At 38.4% G+C, this 9,275-nt stretch overlaps 1 non-coding gene across 1 annotated transcript; it reads left to right on the top strand.

Annotated features, from left to right (window-relative positions):
• Nucleotides 1-8,230: 8,230 nt before the first annotated feature.
• Nucleotides 8,231-8,338, top strand: LOC114111182 (U6 spliceosomal RNA). The gene has a single exon (XR_003587277.1). It is a non-coding gene; the product is annotated as a U6 spliceosomal RNA (small nuclear RNA).
• Nucleotides 8,339-9,275: the final 937 nt, after the last annotated feature.

The following is a 9,275-nucleotide window of genomic DNA, read 5'->3' as shown; positions in this document are numbered from 1 at the left end:
GTACTTACTATGTTTATTGTTTATAGCATTTGTTCTCTCACTGGAATGTAAACTCCACAACAGCAGGACTTTTTTTCTCTTTTGTTCACTGATGAATCTCTTTCATTTATTACAATGTCTGGTACCTCTTAAGCACTAATGAAAAGTGTTAGCTGCTCAGTCGTGTCCAACTCTTTGCAACCCCATGGACTGTACCCCATCAGGCTCCTCTGTCTATGAGATTTTCCAGGCAAGAATACTGGAGTGGGTTGCCATTCCCTTCTCTAGGGGAACTTCCTGACACAAGAATCAAACCCAGGTCTCCTGCACTGCAGGCAGATTCTTTACCATCTGAGCCACCGGGAAAGCCCTAAAAAGTATAGAATAAGTATAGTCAAATACTGAAGTATTTACTCTTACTTAGAAAGTCCCACCGGGCTTATGTCTCAATACTAACGTATCAGATTTCAGTGAATGTTAGCAGCTGTAAGTTGAATAGTACCAATGGAGGCCTCTATTTTTATTAAAATTCTTACCCTTATTACTTTTAGGCTTGAATTAATTTATTTCAAGCTTTAATCTTCTGGGTTAGGGCTAACTAATTTTTGAGATATTTGCTAGAAATAAAAGTTTAACAGTTAATCCTGCTAATGAATTTTTATTCAGGAGGCTTATGTATTACCATAATTCATTCATTTATAGAACAAATAAAGCTGTTTAAGTTGCGCTTTTAGAGGTGTCTTCATGATTCAGGCCCAAATGTACTGAAATTGAATACACAAATATATTTGGCAATTCTGTAACAGCTCAACTTCCCGATTCACTACTCCCTAGAATGCCACACAGAAATATGTTCAATTTATATTCCTGCTTAGTGTCAGACATTTCTATTTCAGCAGCTGTGAGAAAGTTACAATGAAAAATTAATTCCATAAATTATTGATTCCTGGATTGAAAATGTAAAATTCAACTTGAAAGCATAGAATCAATAAGAAATATATATTTCATAAACCTTGCAATGCCATATTTCCACATTAGCTGCACAGTGACAACCTGTTATGAGACTGCAAGAAGAGTTTAATGTTCTCTGTGAGATGCCTCCATTTCTGAAGTAACAACAAAGCCTTTGAATCTATTTAGTGGCTTGAATGCTCTGATAGATCTAAAATAATAATGTCCTTCAGTATTTTTCCCTTTTTGTCAATTGCAAATATCGAACAGTCATTTTCTTTTGAGGCTCCACTGCATGTTCTTTGTCTTATCTGCTTCTTTTCTGATGTTCTGATCTTGATGTTGTTGCCCATGAAAAGGGAACATATATATATCCCCCATCCCAACACACAAAGGGAATTGTAGAGGTTGTTAGATGAAAGAAAACTGACTTTCACCAGTTTTTTCTTTGATATGAAAAACTGACATAGTACTATATTCTCAGACCCTGTATAATTGTTATTTTTAAATGATTGGATTTAAACAATTTATTGTTTTGGAAACAACAGGCTCAATTTAATGAAACTATCAGATGTTTTAAAAATACCTGGTTGTTTGGCTTCAAAAGCTTCTCTATTTCCAAATAAGTTTGAGTATGAATGTGTATGACTTAAATAATAAAAGCAAAACATTCAATTCTCTGTTTAGGCACTAAGAAAAATATTTTTCATTCACCAACCTCACTGGTCCTATTAGTCTGCTTTGACTTAGATCTCTCCTGGTTCTCAGCTGTCTATCATATGGTGCTGTTGATTTAATGTGATTATTGAGCACAGGTGTAATTCAGTGGCGACTTAGGTTTAGATATTTTGATAGATTCTTATTTTTAGCCAGCAGTCTTCAGTCATAATATAAAAAAAGCTAAGATGAAAACTCAACACACCAGTAAACATGTGAGTCTGACAACATAAAAATTCCTAAGTTTAATAATGAGCTGGATAAAGAAATTTCTGGTGTTTCCCAGGTGTCTCATGGGGTAAAGAATCTGCCTGCCAATGCAGGAGATTCAGGAGACTCGGGTTTGATCCCTGGGTTGGCCAGATACCTTGGAGCAGGAAATAGCAACCCACTCTAGTATTCTTGCCTCGAAATCCCGTGGACAAAGGAGCCTGGCAGGCTGCAGTCTATAGGGCCACAAAGCAGTCAGACACTTAGCAACTAAATAACAACAACAACAAGAAATTCCTATCTAGGCCTCCCTTCAAAGCCAAGTTTTAACATGTAAGTCAGATACTGTCTGAAAAAGGATGAAAGAATTGTAATATCTGTCTCTTTGCCCTTCGGATCGGGGGTCTGCACCAACTAGAAAATACTGTGGTTATCACTTTACCTGGTAGGCCCCATTATTTGAGGAAGCTGGAATTGTATTAATCACCTCTTTCTCTCTCCCTCCTTCTACCTTCATTATCTTCTTCTGTTGTTCTACATCACAGAGAGATGAGCTCCAAGAAAAAAGCTGAATGGGAAGAGGGAGTGAACTGCATGTTGAGAAATGTAGTGTCCCAACCTAGTATAGCATTGTAGGTAGCGGCAGAGAGAGGATGAACCTAAGAGAAGTCAGGCTGAGAATACTGCAATTTTTCATGTGCTTGCTCCATCATTTCAGAGTAACATGATCAAACAGTGGGGTAGGAAAAGTCACTAGAGCAAAACAGCAGTAGGTGAATGCCTAGGAGACATGGAAATTGAAATAAGAAATGGCATACATACAAGTGGGTAGGGACCAGGACTAAGAGAAATATACATATTTTGTCTGCTGATAATCACTAAGTCTAAGGATTTTTACTTATGAGTAGACAAAAAAATCAACATGGAGCCTATGGCAAAATATTTCAGAATAAGGGAAAGGAAATGGCATCATAAAGACTCAGAGGAAAAGCATGATCCAAAAGAAAACTTTAAGAGACAACATCCTGAAAGTACAAAAAACCATACTAGTTCTGTAGATATGTAACCAGAGTATGAGAAGAAAGAAATAAGCAACAGGCTGAAATGGAAAGTCAATAGAAAGTTATGAATAAAATAAGGGAAGATTGGACTGCTACAAAAAATATGCAACCACAGAATTAAAAACCGCCTTGGCAATAAAGAAAGACTTGATTCTGGGGAGAAGAAGAAGGTGGGACGAACTGAGAAAATACCATTGAAACATATACTTTACCATGTGTAAAATAGGTAGCTGATGGGAAGTTGCTATATAACACAGGGATATCGGGCTGGTGCTCTGTGATGACTAAGAGTGGTGGGATGGCAGGGGAGGGAGGCTTCAGAGGTGGGGGACATATGTATACTTATGACTGATTTTCATTGTTGTATGGCATAAATCAACAATGTAAAGCGATTATCCTCCCATTAAAAATTTAAAAAGACTTGATTTTGGTGGAATATTTAATAAACAATGAGGATTATTTGAAATACTCCAGGATGAAGAAAGAAAGGTCAGAGATAGGTGATACACATAAAGGCAAGAAAAGAGAGAGAAGATAATTGGTATTCACGAAAAAGAAACCAAACAAATGGGAGAAAAATCAAATGTCTGATGGGAAGAACGGTTTCCTGATGAGAAAAAAAGCCCATTGATGCAGAGGGGAATAGCAATGTTTTTGCAAAAATAAACGACGGATACCTACATCTAGACATGGCCTGACAACGATTTTTAAATTACAGTGCTATAGAATAAGCAGTTCAGACATCTGTGAAGGAAACAAAAGATGATACCTAGAAAGAACAAAAAATCACCTTAGCCTTGCCCTTCTCTGCTGCTGCACCAAGTTAATTACTACATGCTATTTTTCTGTCAACTGAGGGATAAGAAGGACTGACAACAGGTACTAGACAAGTTAAATGAAGATATAAATCTAAAGAATTATAAATATTGGCCACACAAGGCTAAACATAAATGTAATGCAATTCACTTCTGCACGACTTAACATCCTTTCCACTTCTTGTCCCCCAAGGCTCAACACGTGCTCTGCTTCCCAGCCCAAGCAACTCTGTTAAGGGCTCTCACCATTCCCTCAGTAGTAAGCCCTGATTGCTCCAACTGCATTCGGTCTCCTGACAACACCAGCTGGCTCAGCCTTCTCAGGCCAACTTTGTCATGGGCTCTGTCGTACATGCTGCAGTGGGAGCTGTAAGGCCCAGTGGTATCCACGTAGGCATTGGATGCTCCAGTAGCTGCCAGTAGGGGCCCTGTCACAATCTAGAACTGAGGGGTAGTTAACCCCCACTGAGCATATTTTGAGCAATGGGAGAAAAGAGAGGAGTGAGCGCATAAATTACTCACTCTTCTTCCCTGATTGCTCCAAACTTCAGAACTTCCCTTAGCCTCTCCAAAGTTGTCCTGTGTAACCGAGAAGCCAGCTGTTTCTCATAAAGCTGAGCACAATTTGCCACCCTCTGTTCGCTTCCTTCTCTGTTTTACTTTTTCCCTCATTATTGCTTACCTGGGATTGAACCCTCCAACAGAACATTAATTCCCCAAGCTTTGCCTTAGCTTCTATTTTCTGGGGAGCTGAGCTAAAACAAGTCAAAATACTCTTAAAAGGAAAGATATGTAAAAATTCTGAATGATAATCAGGATCTATACATTCAAAATATCTCTATATCAGAGAAAGAAGAAAAGGACATAACAGAGGAGAGTGATGGAGAGAGAGGTGTACTAATTCCTTATCTTAAATAGGGGAAACTAAAGAAGTGGACTTACACATTTGATTCTTGTAAATTGGAGAAATAGAAGTCCAAGAGTATTTTAGGGAAAATAACATTAACTGATTGGAGAATTAAAAATAGAATATTGAGGGACTTCCCTGGTGGTCCAGTGGCTAAGATTCCCTACTCCCAGTGCGGGGGGGCTGGGGCGGGGGGCTGAGTTTGATCACTGGGTGGGGAACTAGATCCCACATGCCACAGCTAAGAGTTTGCATGTTGCGACTAAAGATCCTACATGCTGCAGTGAACACCTGGTGCAACCAAAATAAATAATTAAATGTATTAAAAACGAACAGAGTGGTGACGTTTCAAAAACTAGAGAAAAACAAATAAAAACTGATCGTATAGAGAAAAAGACAAAAAAAAAAAAAACAAGAAGGAACCATAAACCATACTAATCTAAAACAAAATGACAAAAGTAATACATTTAAATCTTATAAATGATGTTTAAGATATTTAAATAAGAATAAAAATATACATTAGCAAAGACTAAAAAGAATTGTAGAGGGGATGATAACCACATTTGTGAATCTGGACACAAAGGGAATGATAACTAACCTAATAAATTCAAGAAAGCTAAAAGCTAGGCCAGCAATGGGGAGAGTCAAGAAGTGACTCAGAAATCCCCAAGGCTTAGGCATTTGTCCCAGAGGTTCTGGTGTACTAGAGGTATGACAGAAATTCAGAAGAATTTTTAAAAGTCTGTTTAAGAAGCACTTAGAACCTAAGATGCCCTCCTCACATCTCTCACTTCAGCAGAGCCAGAGGTTCTTTCTCTGGACAGGGTAACGTGAAGGTCTCTGACCAGGACACTACAGGTGAGGTTGGAAGTGGAGTTTGCCGAAAATAGGATAAGAGAAAATTTACACCTGGAAAGTGAGACCCCAGCCCTTCTACAGTCACATCTTAGAATATTCATATCAAAAGTCATTTCCTCCAGGCAGGAGATAGGAAAATTGCTCTATGAGGAGTTGAACCAGGTTGGGTGAAAAGACCTCAAGATGCTGACATTGGTGTTTCACAACAATTAAGCCCCATCGCTGACCCCACAGAGAGGCTTGCTGTCATCAGCAACCCCACTCACTCACACATAGTTTTCAGAAAAGCTTCTGAGTCCCTACAGTATGAGCAAACAGCCCAGGAACCTCTCTAATGTGAAAAATAGAGACTGAAACAGATATATAGAAAAAAGAAAATTTGGAGAAACTCATTGTGCAGAGAATAACAGAGATGCAGACGTAGAGAATGGACATAGCGACACAGTGGGGGAACAGGAGGGTGGAACGAATTTAGAGACTAGCATTGACAGATATACATTTCCTTGTGTAAAACAGATAGCTGGTGGGGACATGCTGATAAGCACAGGAAACTCAGCTTGGGGCTCTGTGATGACCTAGATGGGTGGAATCGGGGGGGCGGGGCATGTCAAGAGGGAAGGGATATATGTATACACATAGCTGATTCACTTCATTTATAGCAGAAACTAGCACAACATTGTAAAGCAATTATATTCCAGTAAAAAGATAATTTATATCTTCAGATAGGTAGGGAAAATGTTACATCCAAAGATTCAGAACAAAATACTATTAGGAAGAGGAATTTCAAAGAACAAAATAAAAAATATAGTATTATAGCAATAATGAAAAATGAAAAGTTGAATGGAAGGACTGGGAGATAAACAAGGAAATACCTCAAGAAGTAAAGCACAAACACAGAGAGATTAATATGAAGAAAAATGTATTTAATGTTCTCATGTCTAAAAGTTCTAAAAACACAGAACAGAAAAAACAGAGGAGGAAGAAAGTGTCAACTAATTTAGAAACTTTTTCTAGAACTGAAGGATGTGAGTTTCCAAAGTGAAAAGGCTCACCAAATGCTTAGGACAATATTAATATATAGATTAAAATATACCCACATCGAGAACAGGAACATACTATTCTACAATACTGAGAACAAAGAGAGAATCCTAAACTTCTCCAGACTACTTATAAAGAATCAAGAACTACAATAGCATCAGACTTCTCAACAAGAGCAACAAAGGGAAAAAAACCTATAACTCCAGAGGGGAAAAAAAAAAGCCAAATGGAAGGAAAAGTAATAATATTACTAACTTACTTAGCAGTAAGTGGTTTTTTTCATAATTATAATAATGTAAATTATAAATTCTGATACAACTAAAATTACTATACAACTATGTTGGGTAATACGTGTGGGCAAATGAGAACCAAATTCTCATTTTTCTGGAGTGAGACAATAAATAATATCTGAAATTTTAAAGTCAATTTGTAACATAACAATTCTGTCATAGCTGGGGTGGGGTGGAGTGGGGGTGGTTCATGTTATTTGGGGAAATAGAAGCAAACAAGTAATAGTGTACCTTCCCTGGTGGCTCAGATGGTAAGGAATTTGGCTGCAATGCAGGAGACCCAGGTTTGACCCCTGGGTCAGAAAAGTCCCCTGGAGAAGGAAATAGCAACCCACTCCAGTATTCTTGCTGGAGAATCCCATGGACAGAGGGACCTGGCAGGCTACAGTCCATGGGGGTGCAAAGAATCGGGACAGGACTGAGTGACTAAGACACACACGATTGAAAGTGGTTGCTATAGGAAGTGGGATTTGGGAAGGAGGAGAGCAGGGGACTGATTGTTTTTTACTAAAATTTGCAGAACCATTTCACTCTTCAAATGTGTACATAACTTTGATGAAAATAACTGAAATGAATGGGTTCTTTTCCTAATTTTCAACTCATTTGACTTGTTTTCAGTGTATATAATTTTAATGATAATATTAAAGGCTATCATCTATCTTTTAAAGACACAATGAGATCCATTTTTTATGTTTCACTCACAATATCTACAATCATTACAAAAATTGTTAGGAAAAATAATTCCTATTTTTTTCAGTATTTTTAGTGAAAATTTATTATGTGAGTAATTAATATATATTTAATGTAAAAAACAGAAAGAAGAGTAAATATATAAATCAGCAACAAATCCCCAAATCCTACAAACAATGTGTTTAACTACAAACAATGTGTTAACATATTTCTTTTTAGTTGTGTATTCAAATGTAGTACATCAATTAGGTTTGTGTTTGCCTGCATGTAAGAGAAAATTCAAATGAACAGTAGTTAGAAATACTGTTCGACATACAAAGTTCTCTTCCCTTATGTAATAGCAATCTTGAGCTAGGTAGTCCAGGCTTACTATAGTGGTTTCACGAGGTATTCATATACCTGGGTTACAACTCTGCCATCTCTAGGGTGTGGCCCTCATCCTCCTAGTACAAAAAAGGGCTGATAGAACATATTTGTGCATGTTTGCTTGGGCTGTGCCCTTGCATGCCAAGTTGCTTCAGTTGTGTCTGACTCTTCGTGACCCTATAGATTGTAGCCTGCCAGGCTTTTCTCTCCGTTGGATTATCTAGGCAAGAATACTGGGATGGGTTGCCATGCCCTCCTCCAGGGAATCCTCTCAACCCAGGGATCGAACTTGCATCTCTTAATGACTTCTGCTTTGGCAGGAGGGTTCTTTACCACTAGCATCATCTGGGAGCCCTGCTTGGGCTGCACATGAACTAAGTTGGAATGAAACAGAGAAGGTTAGCATGGATCCTGCACAAGAATAACATGCAAATTCATGAAGCGTTCCATATTTTTAGAAAAGAAAAAGAATATGTTTGTACTCTGGAAAGGAAGAGAAGAATCCCTATCTACTTTAGAGAAATTTTCAGGGAAAGAAGAGGACTGCCCATCCACTTTGGAGAAGGCAATGGCACCCCACTCCAGTACTCTTGCCTGGAAAATCCCATGGACAGAGGAGCCTGATAGGCTGCAGTCCATGGGGTCGCTAGGAGTCAAAAACGACTGAGTGACTTCACTTTGACTTTTCACTTTCATGCATTGGAGAAGGAAATGGCAACCCACTCCAGTGTTCTTGCCTGGAGAATCCCAGGGATGGGGGAGCCTGGTGGGTTGCCGTCTATGGGGTCACAGAGTCGGACATGATTAAAGTGACTTAGCAGCACCAGCAGCAGCCCATCCACTTTAGAGAGATTTTCAGGAAGTATCACTCAACACTTTTATTTATACCTCATTAGTAAGAACCTTGTCACATGGTTCAGGGAAATCTAATCTTCATTCTGAGTAGCCAAGTGCCCAGCTACAAAATTCAAGATTCCGTCGGGAAGGAAAAGAAAACTAGCATGTAGGATAGGATATTTTCAGTTAAACCGGTCAGGACTGTGCAGAGAAACAGAACCAACAGGACACATATATCAAAGAGATTTATTTTAAGGAATTGGTGCACAGGATTATGGGGGCTGGCAAGTCTAAAATTTGTAGGGCCTGATGGAAATTCAGGTAGAAGTTGATGTTTCAATATTAACACAAAACTTCTTCTTCAGGAAATCTGAGTTTGTGTTCTTAAGGCCTTAAATTGAATGGTGATGTCTACTCACATTATTGAAGATAATATCTACTTAATGCCAAGTGGTTGTAGATTATATACACCTATAAAATACCTTCACAGCAACACCTAGATTAGTGTTTGATTAAATAACTGGGTACCAGATCCCAACCAAATTGATACATAAGA

This window comes from Ovis aries, chromosome 1 (genome assembly GCF_016772045.2).
Source record: "Ovis aries strain OAR_USU_Benz2616 breed Rambouillet chromosome 1, ARS-UI_Ramb_v3.0, whole genome shotgun sequence".
Lineage (NCBI taxonomy): Eukaryota > Metazoa > Chordata > Mammalia > Artiodactyla > Bovidae > Ovis > Ovis aries.
Note: the sequence above shows the minus strand (reverse complement) of the source record. Positions and strands in the feature narration are given on the sequence as shown.